General features: G+C 37.3%; 1 pseudogene; it reads left to right on the forward strand.

Moving 5' to 3' along the window:
* The first annotated feature begins 1,818 nt into the window (after positions 1-1,818).
* On the forward strand, positions 1,819-12,770 carry LOC131329472 (T-complex protein 1 subunit zeta 1-like; annotated as a pseudogene).
* Positions 12,771-13,939: the final 1,169 nt, after the last annotated feature.

Here is a 13,939-nt window from a genome sequence, read left to right on the forward strand (position 1 = left end):
CTATGATATACATATATTATGTTATATTGCTTTCCTAATTTAGTGGGATTGGATTTGATTGTTTTTCCAATTTAGTGGGATTGGATTGGATTGGATTATTTTCCTAATTCAATGGGACTTGGTAAATTTTAATATGATTCATTACTTATTTTTAGGAATATAACATGATAAGTTGACCACATATTTGCATTTTTTCTTCATTTTTCAAGTTGGCCAACCAGATAACAGAAAGTCATATTTTTCATTGCTCTTATTACATGGAACATGGCTAAATTACCGTAAAAAAAAATATAACATGATATATTCAAACCGTTACATGGTTAAATTACCATGACGATTACGACGTGGACACGATTAATATCTCATGATTCGAACAAATATTTCATGGTAAATGGTTCAAATAAACAAAAAACCATTCAATCTGTGTATCGTCATGGAAACCTTCATTAATAAGAATACCCAAACAAGCCATAAATAAAAAAAATCAACGAACAAGACGAGAAAATAAACAGGAATATTCAATCGCCGATTCATGGTTAATAAACCATGAATACCCAAACCATATAAACAAAAAAAAAACTTCAAATCACTACATCTTGAAGATTTGCTCCGGCGACAACGATAACGCCCACTTCTCCGTTAAACTTCATTGACGATAGAAGATGATTGATTGGCGAAAGGGAGGAGGGAATCGGTCGACAGCAACAGTACCGAAGGGAGATTTCTATCGGCTTCATTGATGACGACGGAGGATGATTGATCGGCGAGAGGGAGGAGGGAAACGACGGCGATAGAACGGAAGACGTCGGACGATGAGTGGATCGCCGCCCACCGGAGGACGTGTGAATGGCGACGGCTGTTTATGGAGGACGAATGGAGGACTTTGGAGAGAGAGAGAGAGAGAGAGAGAGAGAGAGAGAGAGAGAGAGAGAGAGAGAGATGCTTACTTATATATAATCCCACCCGAATTTTTGGGATTCATAATTTTAGGGATTGAACGGAAATCGTGGGACGGGATGAGAAAGATTATGTTTTGGTCTCATTTTCTGGTATATATATATATATATATATATAGGGCACTTTTGGTATAAAAAAAACAGGGATGAAATCATAACTGTTTAAAAAATGGAGGATGAATACTTAAGTTGGATGAGATTTGAGAATGGATAATTAAGCCTCCCAATAAAAAATTTACTGTTTTTTTTTTAAATTTTAAAAAATTAAAGTTCTGATTCGGATTGATAACGGATTTAATCCGATCCGAATTTGGATTACCGAATTCAGATTATTGGATCAACGTTATTAGATTCGGATCGGATCCAATCTATTGAGAGGCCAAGGTGCAATTGATATTTGGCTAAGTTTTACAAACTCCTTTCCATTGCAAATAATGGTTCTTAAAGGTGAGGAACAGAACCCAATTTCCATCACCCTACGATTTTGAAACTCCATGTAAATTTATTTTTTTTCTTCGTTTTGTGTATTTTGTTCTTCTTTTTTAAAATTTGGTTAAATTCGCGTGATATTTTTTGAATTAATTATCTATTTCGAAGAAAGGAGTTTAAAAAGTATAAAATTATGACCAGAAACAAAAAAATGTCCACAAATGACGAAAAAATATATTAAACAGTGCTATCTTATTTAAATTTTTTTAACATCAATCCACATTTTTAAATTTTTTTAATTTATGTTGTTGAGACGAATAATTAACATAAAAAATTACGATGAATAACTAAATAAAAAAAAAACTTAAAACTTTCTTCCCACCCTACTTCTCGCTTGAATCGCTTCTCTCCCGCTTCTCCCTCTCCTCCCTACTGACGCAGCCACCCATCCGCAGCCCACGATCTGCTTGCTCAGTTCAACTGTTCTCTGGTAATCACTCCCACTTGCTTCATTTACTTGATACAGATTAAACACTTCTGTATCAGCGTCGTTTCACACAAAATACGCTCCGAAAAAACACGATCTTGGCCTTCAAATTTGTTACCGTACAAACCCTAAATCTCCGAACACGCAAAAAGAGCTTCAATTTGTATCCGTCTTCTGGCCTCTCTGAGTGTATGTATTTACCTGTGAAAATGTATCTCTCTCTCTCTCTCTCTCTCTCTTTCTCGCTGCCTCTCTTAGTAGGATCTCTGAGAGATAGAATGTTTTGCATGGGCTACCTTACTGTGAAAGGAACGAAGGAGAAAGTCCTGGATTTCAAATTGCAGATTGACGAGTTTTTGACGGAGTAAAATCGACGCTGATACACACGTCTATCCAAGTACGTATATACATAGGCTCTGTTTGTCGGTTGTTCTGTTCTCATTTCTGTGCTTATTTTCTAGCAGCGAAAAAATGTCGGCTCTGAGTGTTGAACCCGAACGCCTGAACAGGTCTGCCGTGCTGCACATGAATATTAATGCCGCCAAGGGCTTGCAAGTCGTTCTCAAGACCAATCTCGGTCCCAAAGGCACCATCAAGATGTGAGTGTGAGCACTCATATGTCTTTTTGTTTTTAAAATGCCACATTTCATCTTATTTTTTAGCAACTTTTTACCTACTTATTAGTTAGATGCTCGTGATTGGTATCGTGTTGCGCAAAAACTTTGTGATAGAAATCTAGTTTGTCATTGGGAAAATGAAATAGAGGCTAAAATCGGTGATATATTAGTCTAAGATACCCTGGTCCGTAAAATGGTAACTTAGAAAGAATATATTTTTATTCGAATTCTTACCTTTTTAAAAAAATGAAAAGGACTTGTTGATATCTAGTATCTTGCGGGAAAAAAAAAGTTTGAAATCTTTTGAACCAAAATACATTTTTTAAAGTTCTTATTTTGTAGACCCGACAATTTTTCTGGGTCGGACGGAGTATTAGTTTTAGTAACCCTTGTCTTGCATTGTCTCATTTTCTCTCTTTTTTTAGGCATGTTGGTGGATCAGGGGACATTAAGCTCACTAAAGATGGTAACACACTCTTGAAAGAAATGGTTGGTTCTCTAATATCACTGTATCTCACAGGAAACCTAGATTTCCTGATCTGGTTAATTTTTAGCTGGTTTGCAACTTTCTGTTTGATGATACTTCTTTTCTACGCAACTGAGGGTAATACGAGTGATTTTTGTGTTCTTTCGGCATTGAGGTGTGGGATGGTCAAAATGAGTTCTTCATCTGTGAGAGGTTGTTATGGATTAGAAGTCGTAGTAATGAAGTGTCACTTGGGCTCCGTTCATTTGTTAAGAAATTAGTGCATGAAAATTATTTCCGAGAAAATTATAGCGAAATGAAACAAAGAAAATAAAACGTATTTTTCTTTATCCGTTCATTCAATATAACAAACGTAAGAGAAAGTTGAAAAGTATTAGTTTAATTATGTAGAAATCAGTTTAGCAACAAGATTCCTGCAGAATCTTGTGGTTTTTGCAGGACAAGTTAGAGGGAAAGGTGATCCTAATGGGATGTGAGTCCGACAACTTTCCTAATAACTGAACACATTAAAAATGCAGGATAGTTCAACATTCCCATGCTTTCATTTCCTTTCCTTGCAACTGATTGGGGCGTTAGGGAAATCAAATCATTACATGATAGTACAGTATTGTCCAAAGCCGGTGAATTAGTTGTTCAGTTGAAGAACAATATGGATGCAGTTCTATCGTTGTGCATACCAATAAGGTTTGCTCTTGTTTAATTACATTTTCATCCCTTTTAGTGTGTTAGAGCGTATCCTTAGAAATTTCCATAGTGAGCTATTTCAGCTTCATTTGAAGCATGAATAAATAGTTGAAGAGCAACGAAGGCAAAGAATCATGATGTCAAAACTTAGCTGAGATAGTGCTAGTTTTTTCTGCTTATTATTTTTATCAGCAAGCAATAAACAATTATCAATAATATGTGAAAAGCACAAATGGTAGGGGACAAGATAAAGAAACCCCTCGAAACTGCATATTACAAACTTCTCTCCAACCTCTAGAAATTAGGAACAGTGGAATTCCCTTTAAGGAGGAAAAGCCAACACCCAAAATGATGACAGATAGCAAATCCTACCCCATAAAGCTTCAATTACGTCATATTTTTCCTTTAACAATCCTTGCATTGCATTCCGACCAAACAACTGAAAATTTTGAGAAAAGGCACAATTCCAAAAAGATTTAGCTTTCTTGTTGTGTCCAAGCATTTGGACGCAAGGTACTGGAGCCACCCTACTAATATACAGCATTTCCATCTTATTTTTGGTGCTTTGGTACCATTGATTGAGTTTTGCAGCTTATTCTTGGGGTACAGGAAACTAAAAGCTTTTTTATGTTTGCAGCAAATCCAAAATCCAACTGCAATTATGATTGCAAGGACTGCAGTTGCCCAAGATGATATTAGTGGGGATGGAACAACTTCCACCGTCTTGTTCATTGGCAAACTTATGAAACAATCTAAACGTTATATTGATCAAGGTCAAAATTCTGCTTTGATATAGCTGTACTCTTACATTCAATGTGTCCTGTTTTTATGTTTTATCTTTGGTTTCAAAGATCATGGACCGATTACTAGAGTGTGCCAAAACTTTAACTAGTTGTTTTGCATGGGGGTGGAATGCAAACCTATTTTTTTCATTTCTATATGTTTCACTATAATTTTAGGTTGCACAACATAGATGCTTGATTGTCAGCTTTGTAGGGTGAAGCAATTGCTATAAGTATATTTATTCCCTTGCTTCATCTTGTTTGGTTTTTATATAACAGTAATTTTTTTCTGTAGGGATGCACCCTCGTGTACTGGTTGACGGTTTCAAAATTGCCAAGAGAGCAACACTGCAGTATCTTGAAAAATTCAAGACCCCCGTAGTGATGGGCGATAAACCTGATAAAGAGATACTGAAGATGGTAGCAAGGACAACCTTAAGAACAAAGGTTATTCATCTTTTTATCTTATTTTTCTTGTTTCACCCTCCCCTTTCTGGTTTAACATCATCAGTGTTCTGTTAGATTTTTTATTGTTTCATGTTGTATTCTCACGCAGTTGTATGAAGCACTAGCAGATCAATTGACGGACATAGTTGTAAATGCGGTGAGTGTTCCCGGTGATTTCGCTTTGCATTGTGGTAGAAAAAACTGATTTCTGGTTCAGGAGTATTAGGTCGACTTTGTACTACTCCAGTTATTTCTGCGTCTCGTGATGGCTATCTCTGTAGATCTCGTAATCTTGTGCGATTATTTACCATTTTTTGGTAGTCTTGAAATTATCGTCACCTTATCCGATTATGATGCAACTATCCGTGTGTTGACAGGTACTTCGCATTTGGAATCCTGAGGAAGCTATTGACCTGTTTATGGTTGAGATTATGCACATGCGCCATAAGTTTGATGTAGACACCCGTTTGGTAGGTCTAAATTTTCTTGTCGTCCAGTTACATCTGCATTTGTGTGTGCGTTTACAAAGTTGGATATCCTGTTATGCCAGCTATGGTTTCAGGTTGCAGCATATGTTACTTATTTTTAGAAAGGGTACTTCTATGTAGTAACAGAGTGTCAAGGGAAAAATATTGTTTAATTGCTCAACCGTTGAATCGTTGATCAGGAGTTGTCACAGATTTCACTTATGTTATCATTCACCATAAGCTTTGGTTGTTAATCAGTTTGTCGCTCTGCTTGGTGGGATTTAGTTCCTGAAGTAGTTAGCAACTTTGGGAAAACATATTGTAGGGAAGAATTTTAGTTCTGTTTTGACAAATATGCCTGGTGCGGTTCTCCGGTATTTGTGAAGATCCTGTCAATTTCTTTGATAGAGTGAAAACTGAGAGTATTTTCTTCCCTTTAAGGAACTACTGAACCTATTTGTATTTATGTTCAAACTTCCTATGTCCTATCCAAACAAAGTTACACAAAAGAGAACTGTTTATTTTAGAGCCTCCTTTTTTCATCATTTTAAGGCTGTGTGAGATTATTGCCTTTTCTTGATTGCATATTAAGTTGTTTGAGAAGTATCTCCAAAATGCATACTTTTTCAATTTTTCTCTTACAGAATAATCAGAGAATGCAGGTTAGTTGTTGAGTGCTCGATTCTAGCAGATATTTAAACTGCTGAATATCGTATGTTTTGTGGCAATTGTTGAAGAGAACAAAGCTTTTTTCGTGTTTAAGTGGTCTTAATTCTTAGAGATCAAAGTAGTAGATGCTTAGTAAATGCATGTTAGATGCGTTTGTTAGAGATCAATGCTGTAACAAGGACAAATGGTAAAATGATTTTCAGTCTCCTTTGTCTTCTGCTCTTCCGTTAGCTGCAAGTTGTCGAGAGAAAGTCCCTCTGGAAGAAATATCTTGTGTGTAACAAAGTGGGCAACCCATGGAAGGCTCTGCCCATTACAATTATGGTTAACAAGGAATACTAAATTTTTGGTGCCATATTGTGCATGTATGGACAGGCGTTTGTGTATGTGTTTGTGAGAGAAAGAGAGTTTTTACCATGAGGTCTCATTTTCTCACAATATGATTAAAATTTTCTAGGTTGAGGGTCTTGTCCTAGATCATGGTTCAAGACTTAGTGCACGGAGCGGCAGCAGGAGTGAGGGAATGCAGAAGCTCCCAAGATTGGGAGCGTGTGTACATATATTATTAAAATATTGTAGCATAGAGTATTTCCTTTAAAAGTACAATCATTTTAGGAAGTAAAATAAAGGCCAAGTCCTCCATAAGGGTTTTCTTTTCAAGATATCATGACTTGGGCTAGATATACGAGTTCATCAAAGACCAATAATAAAGCCAAGTGATAAATCCTTGTTTTTTCATACAAAGATCATACAAAAGCTCCCATCTTTGTAAGGAGCGAGTTCCCATCTCAATGGGAGAGGGATCCCGTCAAGCTCCTTAGTTGGGAGTGCAAAAACGAGCTCCCATGGTGGGGAGCGACACCACTTTAGGAGATCCCTACAACTAAGGTTCAAGACATCCTGACATGAAGAGGAGAACTGAGAACTGTCATATCTTGACGTGCAATGTAGGCCTGGAGTATGAGAAAAGGTAAATGCTTTTAAGCCATGTTGGTAGGAGAGGGGCAAGGTGAATTTACTTTTCTATATGCAAGTGTTTCTGTGTTAACATGAAGAAAAGTTTATTTGGAAAGGAAATTCAAGTTCTTGATTTATGGAACCCTGAGGAGCTTAAAATTGAGTTATGGTGCAAGTTTATGAAGGTATGACTGCATTTGAGGAGTTATGGGGGAGTATTGTAAGGTTTAGCCGTTTAGGTCATCTAGACAGGGAAGCATTCTTGCCTACCATCTCAAATTTTCCGTTGTGCTGAGTTTTGCAATTTTTCGAAGGGGAGGTGGGTTTGCATAAGTCAATGTTACTACGTAACAAACTTTGTTTGGGTCATTAACAACCTCGAACTACTTATTAACTTCACACTCTTTCTTTTTTCTATCAACCTGTTTACTTAACATGCTTGATTAACTGTGGGCATGTCAAGGCTGACATGTATTCATTTTCTATCTCAGTGAAGTAAATGCAGGATTTCTCTACTCAAGTGCAGAGCAGAGTTGCAGTAGAAAGGCATTCAGTTGATGAGAGGGTGAAGAAAATCATTGAGCTAAAGAACAAGTTGCTGACTTTAGCATGTAGAACTACTCTCATATTGTTGTTAAGGCTTTCTAAGTTTGATGCCTCTAAACAAGACTTTGCTTGATGTTTAGGTTTGCTCCGGTAATGATAACAACTTTGTCGTTATCAATCAGAAAGGGATTGATCCTCCATCTTTGGGACTTTCTTGCAAGGGAAGGGGTAAGCCATGCTTACTCCCAGTTTATTGTACTTGTTACACTAATGTTGCCAGTAGTTATTTTTAGAGTAGTTTACTTTTCCCTGAATTTTGTCAGGTCTCTTGACACTCTACCCTGTGTGCAAGTTCTGCTGCTTTTGACGTCATATTCTAACCTTTCAGGGGACTCCAAATCTCATTTATAGTGTTCTGTCAATTACCATTACTTTGTGTGAACTGATAATCAGATTGCCAAATTGGTTGTTATCTACCAATGGATGTTTTTTTTTTGTATAGTGGATAATTCATTTTCTCTTTTCCCAATCATGTATATAGAAAGTGATAAAATAATGAGTGAAAGATTGGAAATGACAACAGTGAAGAAGAGAAGGCAAGATTACCTAACCAAACCAAACCATACCGAGTTTTATGTCCCAATCACTTGGGATCGGCTACATGAATCGTTTTTCTCCATTGAGCTCTATCATGGGCCACTTGTTCACACAAACCTACTATACTCGTATTGTTGCGCACCACAACATCTAATGTCAATTTAGGTCTACCTCTTCCCGTAGCATTGCTACCCAAAGCTATCCTATCCGCTCTCTTAACTACTGCATCTCCTGGTCTACGGTAGACATGCCCAAACCACCTTAGTTTATTTTCCCTCAACTTCTCTTCTATGGGTGCTAGTCCTACTATCTCACGAACCGTTTCATTTCTAATCCTGTCTCGTCTAGTCTTACCACACATCCACCTCAACATTCTCATTTCCGCTATACTCATCTATACTCATCTTGTTCACCTATTATTTTTTAATAGGCCAACATTCTGTCTCGTAAAGCATTGTTGGTCTAATGGCAGTTCCATAGAATTTTTCCTCAATTTTATGGATACCTTTTTGTCACACAGTACACTAGTAGCGCTCCTCCACTTGAGCCACCCCACTTGGATCCTATAGGTCACATTATCGGCAATTTCTCCATCTCTACTAATAATTGAGCCTAAGTACTTAAAATGATCACTCTTAGGTATCTCTTGGTCTTGGATCATTACTCTTTCTTCGTGCGCACTACTGGTACCACTAAATTTGCACACCATATATTCAGTTTTACTGTTACTTATCCGAAAACCCTTTTGACTCTAATTTTTCCCTCCAAATTTCTAGTTTTGTATTAACACTTCTAGTGGTTTCATCTATGAGGACAATGTCATCTGCAAACATCATACACCATGGGATATCTTTCTGAAATTGTCTAGTCAATTCATCCATAACTAAGGCAAAAAGGTACGGGCTCAAGGCTGACCTTTGATGCAATCCTACAGTGATTGGAAATTCACTCGTTTCCCCTACTGGTGACGGCACCTTCATACATGTCTCTAATCACATCGATATGCCCTTTGGTCACTCCCTTTCTCTCCAGAACCCACCATATGATGTCTCTAAGAACCCTATCATAAGCCTTTTTTAAGTCTATGAAAACCATACGGAGATCCTTCCTTTTTGCTTTGTGTTTTTCTATCATTTTCTTTAATAGGTAGATAGCTTCCATGGTTGATCTTCCAGGCATGAACCCAAACTGTTTCTCTGACACGGTAGTCACCATCTTTAAGCGATGCTCAATAACTCTTTCCCACAACTTCATCGTCTGACTCATCAATCTAATACCTCTATAGCTGTTGTAGCTTTGAATATCCCCTTTATTCTTATAGATATGTACTAGAGTGCTCCTTCTCCTTTCGTCGGGCATCTTCCTAGTCATAATAATCTTGTTAAACAACTTCGTCAACCAAGTCACTCCCAGGTCATCTAGACTTTTCCACACTTCAATAGGGATACCATCTGGTCCTAAGGCCTTACCCAGTTTCATCCTTTTCAAAGCTTTAACCACTTCGAACTTTTGTATTCTCCAATAAAATTCATATTCTATGTTCTCGCCAGGTACATACTCTTCCTCCCCACCAATGCCTCCTTCATGTTTCTCATTTAACAACTTCTCGAAATACGACTTCCATCTATCCCTGATCCCCTCGTCTTTCACCAACACCACCAAATCAATACATTTTATACACTTAACTTGAGAAACGTCTCTAGCTCTCCTTTCTCGCAACTTGGCAGGTTTATAAATAATTTTTTCTCCATCTTTACTATCGAGTCTAGCGTAGAAATTCTCATGGGCTTTCAACTTAGCATCCTTAACGGCTTTCTTAGCTTCCTTGCTAGCTTGTTTATAACCTTGAAATTTTTTCTCATTTCGGTCCTTTTGCCACTTTTTAAAGCAATTGTTCTTGGCTTTTACTGTAGTTTGAACCTCGTCATTCCACCACCATGTCTCCTTAGAAATTGGGCCTTTTCCCTTCGACTCCCCAAGAACTTCTTTCGATATTTTTCTAATACCTTCAGCTATGGTATTCCACATATTTTCCTTAGAAGGCAAGATTACCTCACCTCACCTAAACAACTAACAAATTATTTGCCGCATAGGCTAAACTATATAAAACAAATGTTTTTAGTGAATTTTATATCTTGTCCTATCTGTGAAAAAAAAACATGGTAGGAGCACTAGAAGGGCTTCTCTTCAGCTACAGCAGCTACAAATTCTATATTTAAATCTTGCGATTTCCATTCGTTAATTAGGTGGGTCTTTGTGAATTTAATGTCAAAGATTAGGTTTGTACGAATACCCCTCTTATACCCTTTAAATGGAGATACAATTGGGTATAGTTTTTTTCCTTCCTGATTGGTGTTGAAACTGAGCAAGTTTTTTGGTTAACTTCCCTTCTTTTTTCAACTTGCTAAATGATTTGTTTCTCAGATAATAGTTCTTAGAAGGGCAAAGAGGAGAAATATGGAGCGTTTGGTCTTGGCTTGTGGTGGGGAGGCTGTCAACTCTGTCGATGACTTGACTCCTGATTGCCTTGGATGTGCGGGACTCGTGTATAAGCATGTTCTTGGAGAAGACAAGTACACATTTGTGGAAAATGTGAAGAATCCTCACTCTTGTACAATCTTAATAAAATGTACTTGAAATGCTTTCCTAGCTTTACTGAGTCTACGATATTTAATTATACCATTTGGTTGATTAGACAGTTTATTTCATTAAAATTGTCCATAAATGTTCAAAGTCCGATTGCTTTTTGTCAAATACAGTAGTGATTCAATTCATTGCCATGCTTGTCTGTGCAGGACCCAATGATCAAACAATTGCCCAAATTAAGGACGCTGTTTGTGATGGCCTGAGAGCAGTGAAAAATACAATTGAAGATGAATCTGTAGTCCTAGTGAGTTGAAATCTTAAATCTGTGTCTGCTATCAATGTTGCACATTTTTCAACATGTGAAGCATTTGACTCGCTTTGCAATTCATCAATTAGCAAACTCTACGGCATGGATGAGCATTCACAGATATATTGTACTTAGAATATGCAACAAATAGTCAACTAAAATTACATTCCTTCGGGGTTTTATTCTTTTGTTTTATTTTCTTCTCTCGCTTGTTTTTGTCACGAAAAAGTTTTGTTTCTTGGTTTTTTAAATTAGCGATTTCTGATACACTCTGAATGGATCTCGAAGCATTGCGGGTGTTCATTTTTGTAATGTGGTAGGTATCTTTGTGTTTGCTGCATAAGGATGATGTGCTATATGGACACATACGACGACACTCAGGCATATACATATACATTTATTTCTTTATTTAGTTTTTTTTTTTCATGTGGAAATGGAAATTGTAATATGATGGAGAAAAGGCTGTATAAGTTTTTCCTGAATATTTAATCTTTGGCATTTAGTCCTGCTTAGCCTTGTCATAAAAAGCAGTGACTAACTGATTGCTCGCTAATCGCTATTTACTACGGGGAACTGCAGAATTGAGGAATGTTCTTGTCAAAATTAAGCCCCTATTCTACAGTTCCGAAGCTCTTGTTTGCACTCACCCAAATCTTCACATTCTAGGTTTTTCGAATGATTTTTATTTCTTCCCTGTATTGTTTTTTCAACTATGATATTTCTTGCTTCTTGTTCAGGGAGCAGGGGCTTTTGAAGTTGCAGCCAGACAATATCTAGTGAATGAAGTAAAGAAAACTGTTCAAGGGGTAATTAAGAATTTTGTTAATACCACGAACAGTCCCATTCTTAACACATTTTACTAAGCCCTTATGTATACATATGTGACAATGGCTCGTTTTACAAACTTGGAGCAGCGTGCTCAACTTGGTGTTGAAGCTTTTGCTGATGCCCTTCTGGTGGTTCCCAAGACACTAGCTGAAAATTCTGGCCTTGACACTCAAGACGTCATAATTGCTCTAACAGTATTCAATTTGTGGCTGTAATGATCCTTTTTCTTAAAAATTCCCTATGAAATTGATTCAACCTTCTCATGCTATCTGGATATTTGTATAGGGAGAGCACGATGGAGGAAATATTGTGGGATTAAACCAACACACTAGAGAATCTATTGACCCTCAGATGGAGGGTATTTTTGACAACTACTCGGTCAAGTGCCAAATCATAAACTCAGGGTACTTAGTAAATCATTTCTTCCTCGTGTTGTACAAGCATATCATAACGATCATTCATTTGCATTTGTACATTCCGACACTGCTAGCATCTTGTGGCTTTCCATCAGATCACATGTTCATAAAAAGCCTATTTTGCTTTCTGTGCGTTCTTCGTTTCTTTGGTTATGGATCTCATACAGAAAGCCTGTTTTGACACTTCCACAGGCCTGTGATCACATCCCAGTTGCTTTTGGTGGATGAAGTAATTTGTGTAGGGCGTAACATGCGGAAGCCAACTTAGTTGTTTTACGTTTGCCTATACTTTTTTACCAGGTCTCGTCTTCTTTGTTGGAGGGCCTTTGAATTGCCTATGTATTGCTTTCAACTGTATCTGCACAAATGAGACTGGTCGCCGTTTTTTGAGGTTTGAGGGCTCCTTGGTTTTGTTTAGAATTGGTGAACCCTTGGTGTTACCATATTCTCATATTTTGTTCATGGGTGCTTATGTAGGTTGTTATCATTTTATTAAGTACTTTTCAGCCATTGCTTTACCATGGTTGTTGCTCAGAGCCTATTTTCCCCAAGTTTACTCTGTTTTGTTAGCCTAATAATGGCATGCGTCAGAAATCGATCTGGCACACTTGGTCAAGTGCATAATGGGACTTGGGTCCTTATGTGCCCCCACGACACGGCAGGGTGCTGTGCTCGTTGGATAATTCCCGTTCCAAGCCAATGAGTTATGGACTTCATTTTGTTCGGCCCATCGAGCTTGTTGTCCGTGCCCAAAAGAGAGATTGATTGGATATCGATTCTAACATGGGAAAAAGTGTTTGCTCCTTTGGGTTTCGATATTTAGTCTCATTTTTGGCATGTGAGACTAGCTTGACGAGCCGAACAAAATGAATGGTTCGAATTGCACTCATAGTTAGAGATGGACCCGTCCAAAGAGCTCACCACTATGCTGTGCATAGCAGAGTCCCTAGCTGTTGCATTATATATTGACAAAACTGGCTATTTATTTTTGAAGTACAAGGTAAATTTACATGACGTGCATGCTTGAGCTTGAGAATTTTTTTCCTGTCAATTATACATGGAAATTCAATTTTCAAATAAATCTGGTTATGTATTTTTAGAGCCACAAACATCTGAATCTTGCCCTACCACTTGTTCCTGGACTAGCTTAATACGTGTAAGGCCAATTTAGGCCAATATATAAAATTTCTTACGGCTTTCATGTAAACTGCTTTTTTTTTTTCTTTTTTTTTTTTTGGGAGTAGAAGGAAAACGGCAAATTTTTCGCTTATTTAACATTTCAAAGAAACAAGAAAATTGAATAACAAAAGAGAATTGGAGAAATATGAATTGGGGTTATGGAAATGGTTTTGGAAACCCAACCGAACTAGTTTTTGAAATGAAAATGTTGCTTCCGTAAGGAATAAGGACCATAAACTGTCATATTTGTCCACGCGTGACTTCTATAATGCCTTCCTCGTGTTCAAATTTGAACAGTATGGATCCAGTTGGAATCCGGATTCAAACGCAAGGATTAATTTTTGTGCTAAGTTAATCCTTCCTTAATTGTTTTCCAAGGCATTAGAATTTAAAAATTCACACACAAACCCCTACATATTCTTCACTCCTACCTGTGTACTAGAGCCGCTAAACGAATTAAGCTACTTGAGTCTGATATTATGTTTTGTTTGTCAAAAA

The sequence above is a fragment of the Rhododendron vialii genome, chromosome 1a, assembly GCF_030253575.1.
Source record: "Rhododendron vialii isolate Sample 1 chromosome 1a, ASM3025357v1".
Taxonomy (NCBI): domain Eukaryota; kingdom Viridiplantae; phylum Streptophyta; class Magnoliopsida; order Ericales; family Ericaceae; genus Rhododendron; species Rhododendron vialii.